The following is a 13618-nucleotide window of genomic DNA, read 5'->3' as shown; positions in this document are numbered from 1 at the left end:
ACGCGCTGTCTTACAAGGAAACATCTGAGCCCCTAGTAAGGAGCACTTTTAATTAACACACCAAAAGATATTTTGCGATTGGTTGACATCTGTCAAAATGCTGAAAGAGGGAGTAGCATTTATCATTTTGCAGGCATTTGCCAGTACTCACTGAAGCCCCCGTAGGATGCAGGAGGGTTTTGTTTTATTCCTATTCTTTCACCTAAAGCTAAACCGAGGAGCAGAAATGTTATGTGACCCGCCAAGTAGTCCATCATGTCAGTGGGAGAGTTCTATCTATGAAACCAAACATCTTCTGAAACTGGAATAATTGAAAAAGTGAGGAAACTAGAGATGTTTATACCTCTATTGTGAAAGATAAGTCATCTGCTGGTTTAAATGAGAGACCATACGCTTTTAGCACAAGTGCTGTGAATGTATAAAATGATCAGTTTATCTCAGGAATGGAAGTCAGGTGAATTTTCTGTAAAACTTCAGTCTTAATGACTACTACTTACTCATGAGTATTAAAGGCTAATTATATCAAGAGTCACTTGAAACAAATGATTAGGTTCCAAAGTATGGCTAGTGCCCTAATGAGTAAATTCTGAAGTCTAAAGTAATCCAAATCTAAGCAAATGCTTTAAACTTGGTATTATATAAGAAGTTTGATTTACATAGACCAAATCCTGTTAGTTTTACAGCGGACTCTGTATGTGTTGACCCTTGATATGGTTTTCTTTTCTTCATTTATTACTTATTCCTTACCTACTGTGGGCCCCTCCACTTCCCTGTGACATTGAACATGATCCCTGTAGGCATTTAATAAATCGTTGTTAAAATATAACTAACACATGTATATCCTCTAGCTCCAAGAAACTCAAGGAGGAGGAGTATGAAAGAGTTAAAAACTGCGGCATTTCGTTTATACAAATGGAAAGTTGTTTGGCTACTCTCAAGTAGTAAGTCAAAGGAAGAAAATAAATTAGAAATCAGACAGTTTTCTCCACACTGTGCCCTATTCACAGTATTGTGTTTTTCCCTTAAAATTTTAAAACAAAAGTTTTGAAGGACTTGCCTGACTGAAGAGATTTGCGACATTCTTTTAATTATTTTAGAATGTAAAGTTTTCATAAAAAGGTTTAACTCTTTATATGGTATGCTGGACTCTGGTTTTATGTGAGTGAAAGCACTATATTTTTAGTTAAAATAAAAACCACATATTCTCTCCCCCCCCCCCCGCCCCCACACACACACAATCTGAAGTAATAATTGCCTGCAATTAAGGCAAGCAAACAACACATCCCAAGTAGTCACAAATTCACCTGGTTAAAATTCATTGTTTTAACTAAAATAGAAAAACATAGACCACGTGGTTATCCCAATTATTTGTAGTTTTAATTTTTCTTGGATAATGCTTGAAGTCATTCACAACAATGCCAAGGTCCTTGAATAAAGACATTTTTGTGTGAAATCTGTAAGATGCACCTAAAGAATGTAAAATGTTGTGAAGTATAATAATAGAAGCCAAGATGTTAAGAATAATTTTATCCTTCACACTCATAATGTGCTGTAGGGCTGAAACTATGTAATCATGCTATAACTATGACTAACAATCAACTATAACAGAACATACACATTTTAACAACTGTGTTTTAGCAACTATACCAGAACTTACCCGTACATTTCAGTGTATCCTTATCCCACTTGCCATCTTGGAAGGCTGTGCCATTGCTCAAGCCTGTTTTGGAGCTCTTCTTTGGGTACTGTTTTCAGAACCCACAGCACATCTTGTTAAAAGCTTTGTAGATGGTAAGTAAGTTGTCTTCCTCTGAAGACCTTCAGTCCCCTGAAGAGTAAGGTGGGTCATCAAGGCATGGTAATATAATTGGGGTCAAAACAATTGGAAAGACATTAGATGACTTTCTTGAGTAACTTTTAAACTGGTTCTAAAGTCATTATACAAACATAGTTTGAATGATGGCAGCACCATTGGAATAAAGCTGCCAATGCATAGCTTTAAGAAAAGTACTCATTTGGAGTTATACATTCTTTGATTGTCAATGAATTACTATTTAACCATCATATATACGTATAGTACATTGGTATGCAGTATAGAGACATTATTTCCGAAAGTTATATTGTCAAGAATTTTATTAATCTGGATTTTATGAGAGTTCACTTTTGCTACTATGATTACAAGCTAAGTTCTAAATATGGAAGTGGGTAGGAGAAATTCAAGATATCATGGGCTAAAATCAGGATTGTCCTATGTAGTTCTACAGACTTAGTGTTCCACATTCTTTGAAATATAAGAGAATCATACTCAATTAAGAAATCAGACTTAACCTGTATTTTATTTAGTGAGCAAGGCATTGGCCATTACCAAAAATCTCAGTAATCCTTAGACTGTAGATGAAGTCTAACTTGTGGGATAAAACATTTGTCATTTTAGTAGTTGGTTGTGAATATAGACCCTAAAGTAGATATGTAGTAGAACCACTGTGTACTGCTTTAAGTTAGCAATATGCTGTCTACTGTACAAAACACAGAATCATGACATTCCTCATCAACTAAGTTTAAACTCTTTATTATATTCAAGGAAAAGAGAGAGTGGGAGAGGGAGAAAAGTAGGTCATGAGGCTTTTGAATCATAATTAGTTGAATTCATCTGAGGGAAGAGTTTACAAGAGCTTCCCAGAAACCACCAGCAAACAATTTAAAATCTGAGGCAATAGGTATGGCTCAGTGGTTGAGCATTAATCTATGAACCAGGAGGTCATGGTTGATTCCAGGTCAGGGCATAAGCCTGGGTTGTAGGCTCCATCCCCAGTAGGGGGCATGTAGGAGGCAGCCAATCAATGATTCTGTCTCATCATTGATGTTTCTATCTCTCTCCCTTCCTCTCTGAAATAAAAAAATATATATATTTAAAAATAATAATAATAAGATCTGAGGAAATAATTCAACTCCAACTAAGACTACATGATAGAATGTAATTAGCCGAGTAAGAAACTTTCTAAGAGTTCAGATCTAATATCTTTAGTATAATACTAGAGGCCTGGTGCACGAACTTCGTGCACTGGCGGGGTGCGGGGGGGGGGGGGGGGGCGGTCCCCTCAGTCCAGCCTGCACCCTCTACAATCTGGGAACCCTCTCACAATCTGGGATTGTTGGCTCCCAACCGCTCGCCTGCCTGCCTGCCTGCCTGATTGCCCCTAACCCAGTGGTTCTCAACCTTCTGGTCCTTTAAATACAGTTCCTCATGTTGTAACCCAACCATAAAATTATTTTCGTTGTTACTTCATAACTGTAATGTTACTACTGTTATGAATCGTAATGTAAATATCTGATATGCAGGATGGTCTTAGGCGACCCCTGTGAAAGAGTCGTTTGACTGCCAAAGGGGTCACGACCCACAGGTTGAGAATCGCTGCCCTAACCACTTCTGTCTGCCTGCCTGATCACCCCTAACAACTCCCCTGCCAGCCTGGTCAAAGCCTAACTGCTCCCCTGCTGGCCTGGTTGCCCCCAACTGCCCTCCCCTGCTGGCCTGGTTTCCCCCAACTGCCTTCCCCTGCCTGCTTGGTCACCCCCAACTGCCTTCCCCTGCTGCCCCGGTTGCCCCTAACTGCCCTCCCCTGCAGGCCTGGTCCCCCACAAATGCCCTCCCCTGCTGGCCTGATTGCCCACAACTGCCCTCCCCTGCCAGCCATCTTGTGGCTGAGGGCACCACCATCTTTGAGGGCGTGGCTGTCAATTAGCATATTCCCTCCTTATTGGCTGTGGGCCCTGCCATCTTTGTGATGGCGTGAGGGTCAATTAGCATATTCCCTCTTTATTAGCTAGTATAGAGGGCTGGGATCATTAGTGATTAGCCGGGATCCAGACCATAATGATCAGGAGAGATCAAGACCAGCAGATAAAGAGAAAAGGCCTTGCTTAAACTGAATGTTGCAAATGCTGATGCACTTAATATAGGGAAGGTCAGCCAGCAAAGCAATAGGGCAACAGTTACAAAGCAATAAATATGTTTCTGTCTTTCACCCCAGAATTAGACTGGGTGGAGATTAATCAAGTTTGAGCTGAGAGAGAAAAAATATCCTTGCCATGGCCGGTGTGTTCAGTGGTTAGAGTGTCAGACTGCACACCAAAGGGTCATGGGTTCGATTCCTAGTCAAGGGCATGTACCTGGGTTTCAGGTTCAAGCCCCAGCCTTGGTTGGGGTGCGTGCAGGAGGCAACCAGTAAATGTCTTTCTTACATTGATGTTTCTCTCTCTTTCCTCCCTCCCTCCCTCCCTCCCTCCCTCCCTTCCACTTTCTTTAAAAATTAATGGAAAAATAACCTTGGATGAGGATTGGCAAAAAAAAAGAAGAAGAAGAAAGAATGTCCTTATATCAACCATTTATAAGATCTGGAACTTTACATCCTGCCTGCTTTGATGAGCATGGTTGTTGCCCAGAAATTAGGAAAGGGGACCTGCTGGGCCCTAGATACCAGGTTCACATATCTAACTAAATGGTCAGGGAACAAGGTGGACAGATCCAATTCCAGATCTTTTCTAGGGAAAGACCCTCAACTGTTTGTTAGGTAGACAAAACAGCTCCAACATTTTATGTGACAAGTACAAGAGAGAATCAGGTACCCAGCAAAAACCTCAATAAATAATGACAATTGTGGAAAAACAAGTGACAGTGATGCTGGCCTTTCTTTGGAACCAGATAGCCTAACCATCATGCCTGCTCATCTTCTGTAGATGTAAGAACCATCCAAACATTTCTTAACTTGAATCTGTTAAATTTTTTATATAGTGTTTATAGCCTCAGGATTAGGGTAGAAGATTCTTAGCATGGCCCAGTAAATTGTAATAGAAGTTGGATTAGTGTAGCTTAAAGCTCATCTCTTTCAGATTGAGAGGTTCCTGGTCTCCAGTTTATAAAATTAACTTGTGAATCCAGACTATAGAAAAGGTGGGACTTTGCCCTGAGAATTGGGAAGAATCATGTATAGAAAGAATCCTGGACCAGGAGAGGGGACTACATTCACCATGTACTAATTGTGTTACTTGAGGCAAATTTTAGTTTTCCTCATAGGCAAAATGTATATAATAGTAGCACCCAATGGGTCTACTTCAAAGGGTAGTTTTGAGCCTCATTTGAGATGAAGTAAAAGGAGTGATTTATTTTATTAAGTGCTATGCATGTGTAGGATTTTGTGTGCCACAACCCAGATTTTATAGGTGAAGGTAAGAGCCATAGTCCTTGAGCTGTCCAGATATAAATATAAATGAGGATGGAACACCCCTTTGGGAACGTGAGAGAATAGGCTAGTTTTAGCATGTATACTAGACACAAGTGAATAATTAGTCATTACTTCTCCTTTCTCAGATTCATAAGAAGTACTCTGATGCCACTGCAAGAGATTAAAAAAAATTCGTAAAGACCTGTTGGATGAAAAGAAACCTGCTAGCTCACTTCATACTATTAAGTCCAGATCTTTAGCACTGGCAATAAAGGGACAATATCCATGTGGACAAAACTGGTTAGATTTCCAGGCCTTGATTCTCATACTCTCAGAAGTTCTTCTTTTCTTAGAGATTTATGAATCCCATTGCCACTTACCTATCTTAGAGGAGATCAGGAAGCTGGCTGGAGTTCTACATATTGGTTTGATTGGTCAGCTGTGAACATTTTTTGCAATTGCTATTCTTCCTACAGCAGCAACCATTTTTGCTGCAGACACAGTGAGACTGGGGTCCATTTAAAAGACATTGACACGTGTGTCTTTCATTTTCTCTTACTTTCCTCTGTGTATTTAAAAGGCATAGAGGCTGCTATGGAAAGGGCATTGGCTACTCTATCTCATAGAAGCACCAGATACAGACAGCATCACTGGCTCCCACTATGGGCATGCCTTCTAGAGAGGAGGGGATAATGGGAGGGGTTGCCTGGGATATTATGGCCCAGTATACGCTCATCCTTCCTTCTGTTGAGTTTCAGAATCTACCCTACTAAAGAGTAAAACCACTGACCTTTGTTCAAAGTCAGGATTAGAGAGGTGTTTTCTGGAGGTTTGTTGAGAATTCTCCACACAGTGACACTTCATAAATTCACATTGTGTGCAGCACAATGAATTTGAGCCAGTACAATGTACTGGCTAAGGAAAGGGGCATTGGATTCAGACAATCTATGTTTGGATATCAGATCTGCTACTTTACTCGTTGATTGGCTTGGGCATGTTTCTTTTTCTCTCTGAACCACAGTTTCTTAACTTGCAAAATGACAATAGTAACAGAATCTACTATTAAGGATTGTTGTATGTGAGGTGTATGCTCACCAAAGGGAGCTATATTATTAGGCTGGGAGCGTGAGAGAGAAATATAAAGAAATAGAAGGAAAATTCCTATCTTCAAGAAAATTATGGTGTAGTTGAAAGGGACTGAATAAAACAAACAAACAAACAAACAAAAAAAACCTGACATGACCGTACATGACAGAGAATGGGAGTGCCAAATGTCCATGCTGCAGATAATGAAGAGTTCAGCATTCTGCCAAGGACTAGGATGATGGTGAAAGGTTTCAAGATAGACTTGTGAATTTCTCTCTGGGATTCTCAAACTGGGTGGGATTCATATATGTATAGTGGAATGGAGAAGGCATCCAGATGGCAAAGAGAAGGAGTGATGGGAACATACAACACAGCAAGGGTGGGAGTATGCCAGAGTGGACAGTAAACCAGCATTTGAGACAAATAGATAAGCATGAGAATCCTATCTCTTCTGTGGGATCTTGGTTGAATGCCTACTTTGACTTCTTTAGCCTCAGTTTCTACAGTCTTAAAATTGGTATAATCATATCTCACCTAATTGAAGGACTTAAATGAGATGTTTATAATGCCTAACATGTTGCCTGGCACCTCATAACTGTTCAATAAAATGAAGATAAGGCATACGGTGTTTTCAGTGTACAGTGGGAGAGCTGTCTGCCTGAAGAGCTGTCTTGCCTTGTGTAGGCTAATAGTGGGAAACAAACAGGAAATGGCCAGTTATGGGCAGGGTAGAGAGGAGGCTTAAAGGTAATTGAAGGAGCTGGACTTGTTACAGGCTATCAGAGCTTTCAAGGCTTTCCAGTAAAATGGGGTTTATGATAGTTAATCTCAAGGCACTCTGAAGGCTGTGTTGGAGGTAGGAAGAAATTTACTCAAGCATTAGAAAGGTGATAAGGATCTAGATTAGGATAGTAGCAGGGTTACCAGACCCGGCTGGTAGGTCTCTAAAGTTTCATAAAAGGAGCTTAGGCCCCAGCAGTGTGGTGTGAAGGAACCTTTGTTTTGTTTTGATTTGATTTTTCATAGACCCTAATATTTAGTGTCAGTTGTCCGGAATAAAACGGCTATACTATATAGATCCACAACTATGCAAAATAGAACTCACTCAATATCCAGGGACTGTAAAAGGTGAGAAGTCACTTCAATGCTAAACAAACCCTAGAACTTACTCCAGCTCTTAAAATAGCACTTTTAAATTAGCTCCTTTCCTCTTCCTGTTGATGCAGATGGATGTGTGCCTATCATTGGTTTTCAGGAAGACATGAGCACAGATCATTTATAGCTGTCTGGAGTTTGAGGTTAGGATTGTAATACCAAGTGGCATTGGGTTAAATAGGGAGGATACTGCCAGCAAAATGGTGATTTTGATAACTTTATTTGGTGACATTTTGATTTGGATGAGAAAATTCTGTTATTTCCCTAGGGCTTAGAAGGGATTTAATTAAAACACAAACCTAGGAAATAGTTTTGGATACCAGGGAATTCATTTATATTGTCTCTCATTCTCTCCTTGCCTCTCTCTCTCTCTCTTTATTTTTGCTGTCCATAGTAGCTTTGTAATGGGAGAATACATGGTACATAATAGTAATTCTAAAGAAAGTCACACTGATTATATAGATACCAGTTTTAAAAATGTGCCCTGGCCGGATAATTCAGTTGATTAAAGCATTACCACGGTTGCAGGTTTGATCCTCGGTCAGGGCACATGCAGGAGTCAACCAATGAATGCATGAATGGGAGGAACAGCAACTCAATTTCTCTCTCTCTCTCTCTCTCTCTCTCTCCATTCCTCTCTTTCAAATCAGTTAAAACAAACACACACACACATAAGGAAATCAAAAATGCCTATTATTGTTCAATGGTAGGCCTTACACATACTAAGCAGGAAAGGATAACTACCCTACCACTGATTTCCTGACTGTTGGTGTTCTCATTTGGCTGTAAGGGCAACATGGTAATAACTCTTGGGAGTCATAATAGTTAATTGTGGTCAAGCATTACTTCCCTTGGAAGGAGGATGCACATGCAAAGGGATGTACACGATGGTTGGTGAACACGGGAAGGAGATAAGTGACCAAGGAAAAGGCAGGCCCTGTGAGGTTAGAGGCAGAGCAAGCAGGTTTAGTCCTGTCACTTCTGAGCAGGGGCAAGGAGTGTGTTTCATTTCTTGTCTCCTGAGTTTATTTAAATCACCTGCTGGGGGGGGGGGGGCGGGGGATGGTAGGGGAGAAAGCATGACATTATAAGGCTGATTAAGATGCAAACATGCAGATTATATCCGGCTCCTGACACTCCCTTTCGCTCCAGCCTGGAAGAAGAAGATTGCAGAAGAAACCTGCTCCAAGGGAAGGAAGGGGAGAAAGAAAAAGACACCTACCCGCTTCTGAATGAAAGATTTTCTGAATATATATTATTTTTGGATCTCTGGTATCCATGCCACCCTAACTGATCGTCCAGAGTAGCTCCTGGCTGAAACGCTGGCCAGAGGGTTTGGACCAGGGGCAGGTGACTTTGGGCAGGGGGTCTTTAGGATGCTGCTGGCATTAATTTTGCTGAAGGGGCCTCATCAGATACCAAGTCTCCCTCTCCCATGGGTGACAGGCATTGGGCCTTGGAGAGGGCCTCAATGCAGATTTCAGCCTCTCCCCGCCTCCAGCCCTTCAGCTTTCAGCTCCTGCGGTGGGACCCTCTCTCTTCCTCCTTTTTTCAATTAAATGAATTAATTACCGGGAATTTAACTTTTTGCCAGACTTTTTCATTATGCCCAGAGTTGTTGCTGAGCGGCAAAGGGAAGTAATAACATTCACAGTGAGGGGCAAATCCTGATAATGAACAAATTAAAGTTCAAACAGTGATTCAAGTTCACAACCTCTCCGTGGCTCTTCTCTTTAATAAGAGTTATATATGTTACTTTCCTTGCTCTTTTCTCCCTTTTATTACTTTTTAAGCTTTTCATCAACACTGCCGGGGCATATTTGAGGCTCCCAACCTTTCAGCTCTGACAAGGACTTGAGCAGTTATAATCCCGTCTTAATTTGGCAACTTTTGTAAAACACATAAAGGGCCCAGGGTCACCCTTGGTCACCAGGGCCCCCAGTGACCCTGTAGTTTCCACCTCCCGCCTGGGCCACTCTAGGTTTGCATTCCTCTCTGGCAGTCAGGTTCTTACAACTCAACTTCCCACCCTCAGGGCATAGTCTGGAGGGCTGACCGCCAGTGTCTGAGCCCTTGTGTCTCTCCCTTCCTCTTCAGTGGTTCTTTCCACCCGTTTGTTTACAGCGCTTGGGGGAAGTGGACGCAGTGAGGAGAGGGACGAGTCTCGGGACGGGACTAAAAGCTAGGAATCTTGATAGGGAAAGGTGTTTGAGGTAGGAAGGATGCCTAACCCCCTCCCCACTACCATTACCAAACACTGCTCCCTGCTGGCTGGGCTGAGGGACCATGCCTGGAAAGACAGGAAAACCCAACCATCTTTGGCCCTGAAACGGGGAAGGCCAGAACCTGGCTGGAAGGAGCCCCCAGAGGTGTCTGGAGCCTGCCTACTTCTCCTCCCCCTCTACTTATTTATTTACTTAATTTGGGACTGTGGATTGTGTGGGGGTCTTTTCCACCTCCGTGCCTGGCTTCTCACCACGGTCCCCAAGCGTGGCTTGATATAATCACCATGACAACTGCAATCTAGGAGCATACACATAATAGAGATGAAATAGACAAAAGATTAGCATGCCATGAAAAGTACAATAAGTTTCTTATTTAGCATTTAGATAACTGTCTTTCCTTCGGAGCAAGCTTCAAAGTTGAAGCCAGTTTAGACCAAGAGGATTAATTCTTTCTCCCACATGCTTCATTGAATCTCTCATTACCAAACTTTGTCTGTATTGATGTAAGATTTGATTGAAGATTAGAGCATTTAGCAAATCTTGCTTTTCTGCATGTATCAGGTCCTTTCAAGCACGGATCTCGGTGCCCAGTGGTCAATACCCTTACTTTTATCCAGTGTCTGCTTCATTTAAACTTAATCAACTCCATCAATGAACTGGAACAGGGAAACGTCCCTGCGGTAAGAATGTTGTGCTTTTGTGGGATAATTCTTTGCTCTTTCCCGATCCGTTGGCGTTAAACCTAAAATTGCACTATGATGAACTTTTTTTTTTTAATCAATATGATAATGACAATTGAGCCTGAACGCTCTGGTAGGACTTAGAGTAGAGCATGATCTGGCCTCCATTACCAAAACAACTTCTGGTCCTGCGTTAGTCTGCCTCCTTTTGTGTGGCTTTAATACCTTTCCTTTCCTGACATTGAATATTGCTCAAGCTGGAAAATGATGCATCTTTGTAGGGAAGGCTCATATGTCACAGCCAGAAAGTGAAGCAGACCGATTGGTTGTGTGAATTATCTGACTTGCTGCAGTGAATTATTTGCACTGTTTCCCTACCTAGTCAACAAGTTCCTGAGGTATAGTAGAGATCAATCAAAACTGACAGCCCGCGTGTGAAGGCTTTACTGTGTAAATCTGGCCCACTCATCCTGGCCATGCCGGCCCTGGCATCTGTATATCATTTTTATACTGCTACCAGTAGAGCAATTTCAAAAGTATTTGCAAGGAAAATGCGTGTCCCCATCTGTTCCTAGAAGCATAAATGTGCCACCTTCGGAGGGTTTTCACTGGTAATCATATCTTTAATGATCAACAGACTAGTGATATATATTTTTCCATAAAATGGGGTTTTCTTTACTTTATTGTGATTGGCTAGAATAAATAGCTTTTCCATATGTTAGGGAGATAAAATATAAGATTAGCAGAGGTCGTTTGTTAGATAGTAAACAAAAGAAACAATTCATTCCAAATAATCTTTGAAAAGAAGCTCCAGCAAAATTAAGTTGCAATAACAGAGCGTCTAAGGCCCCAGATCAGAAACAGACCTTGTTCCTCCTTGGAAAAGGAGCCGTTTAAGAGCAGAAACTCGGAGTGTTCTCGAAGACTCTGGTGGTTTATTCTCTGAGGCAGAGTAGGGGAGGGGCAGGATAAGGAGAGGGTAGAATAATACTTACTTGTTCTCTTCTGTTTTAAGGTTGTATTTCCTTTCCCTGTATTTTACCTGCTCTTTGCCCACCCTATTGCCGAACCCTGAGTAAATTGATGGTGGTGTGTTCAGAAAGGAGGAAAATGCCAACTTGCTGAATCCTCTTCAGGTCTGCAAGGAGATGGGGATTGTTCATGTACTTTAAATAAAAGTTGGCTTCCTCTGTTGGAGATTTATTTTCTTCCATAGAAAAGGGTGACTTCAGAAGGTGGAGCAAAGTATGGATCTTTATGTGAAATTCCAAAACCATGCAAAAGGCATCTGGACATAGCCAAGACCCACCAGAAAACCCAGGAGTGTTCTTAGTGATCTAGTCCCATCTGTATAGCTTACAGTCTGTGGATACAATCAGGCCCTGACCACAGTCCCACCTCCACACATGCACCCACGCATGTATTCTCCACATTCAGCACCCAGGACCACCCTGTCCCCCCCCCCCCCCCCCCCCCCGCTGCCCCCCTCTTCCTCCCCGTCCCAGGCCTTCACCACCCTATTGTCTGTGTCCATGGCACTTTTCTTTTTTCTTTCCAGAGTTAGAAGAGAACCAGCCCCCTGTTCCACAAAGGACTGACATTAGTTTCAGGACACCTGAATCTGAAGAATGCTTCAGCCTTTGAGCTCCAGAATATAAGTGCAGAGCAACTTAGACCCATTTCTACAAGTCAAGAATTGAGAAGGAGAAGGGGAGGAGTGGTTCTCACTAAACACTGAGAACAGGGCCAGTTAGTAGGTTAATTGTTAAGCTGGTTCTTTATTCTTTACTGTATGTATTGGTATTGACTTTTTTTCTCCTTGGAGTAATGGGGGAAAGCTTTGACTTTTCTGTATATCTTACCCTCTCACACACACACAGAATTTTTTGCTCTCTCCAGATTCCTACTGCTCTCACTGCAGCAGGAGTGTATGATTGTTTCAAACTGGGAAATATGGTCATCAGGCCAGTCCCAAGCAGAAAGTCTCTGTTGGCATGTTAGACCTAACTTATGTTAATTTCTGGCCCCAGTGAGACTTGGAAATAACTGACAGTGCAGTAGAAAAATAATTCATCCCAGGACTATGGCCAGAAGAAGATGGGAGAGCCACTCTCAAACAATTTTCTTTTAAAATTTCCTCTTGCCCTTGCTGGTTTGGTGCAGTGGATAGAGCATCAGCCTGAGGACTGAAAGGTCCCAGGATTCCGGTCAAGAGCACACATCCGGGTTGTGGGCTCAATCCCCAGTAGGGGGCATGCAGGAGGCAGCCAATTAATGATTCTCATCATTGATGTTTCTATCTCTCTCCCTCTCCCCTCCTCTCTGAAATCAATAAAAAAATATATTTTTAAAAAATTTCCTCTTAATTTTAAAAACATAATTTTACAGGCTAGATTGCATGTAGGCAGACATAGATCATGTAACATTAACAAGTAGATCACACTTTGCCTGGTCTGAAACCAGATTTACCATAGTATTGCAGTTTAGACTAAAAGAAAGGAAAGTTATACTCGTGGTTTCCACGCTGTGTTGTGATACACTGCAGATCGCAGTCTTCAATGAATTTGCTTGCCACAAGGAAATTCTGGCATGTGTTATGTATGAAAGATGATTTGCACTCAGTTCAAAGAATTGAACTTCCAGATATCTATGTATTTTACTTTGGAACCCATTTTGCATAGACTTTCTGTGTGTGTGTGTGTGTGTGTGTGTGTGTGTGTGTGTGTTTTCATAAAAATGAAAGGAAGTGAAAAACTCTCGAACTGATTTTGTGTAGAAGGAATAAATCTGTGATGTTTGCTCCTTCCCTGTCCAGGATGGCAAGGCTGTGGCTACTACAGTTGGGACGTTTCCCACTCCTCGCTTCTGTTCTCCCCAGGGTCCTGTCTGACACAGAAGCTTCTGTCAGAAACGTTGCTGTCCACACCAGCGTGGAAGACATCTGCAGAGCTCGCCTTTGGGGCTCCTGTTGGCTGAGGCTCTGAACCATGGAACTGCATGTATCCAAGGGTTTCCTAAACCCTAGATTGGAGTCATTTGCAGCACATAGTCTGTTGCTGCTTCAAAACCATAGACCCGGGATACATCTACATCCATAGCGGAGATGGAAGTCTTGGCAACTATAGGATTAAGATTGAAAATTTTAAAAACAAACACACTGTGTTCAGGGTTAAAACTACCTGTATTCACAATGCTGTCTCTTTCCCTCTACAGTCTTACTGCCACCAAGCAACGGCATCAATCTGGGCTT

This window comes from Myotis yumanensis, unplaced genomic scaffold (assembly GCF_028538775.1).
Source record: "Myotis yumanensis isolate MYYU_CA2020_CCGP unplaced genomic scaffold, mMyoYum1.0.hap1 SCAF_2, whole genome shotgun sequence".
NCBI lineage: Eukaryota > Metazoa > Chordata > Mammalia > Chiroptera > Vespertilionidae > Myotis > Myotis yumanensis.
This window is presented reverse-complemented; position numbering follows the sequence as displayed.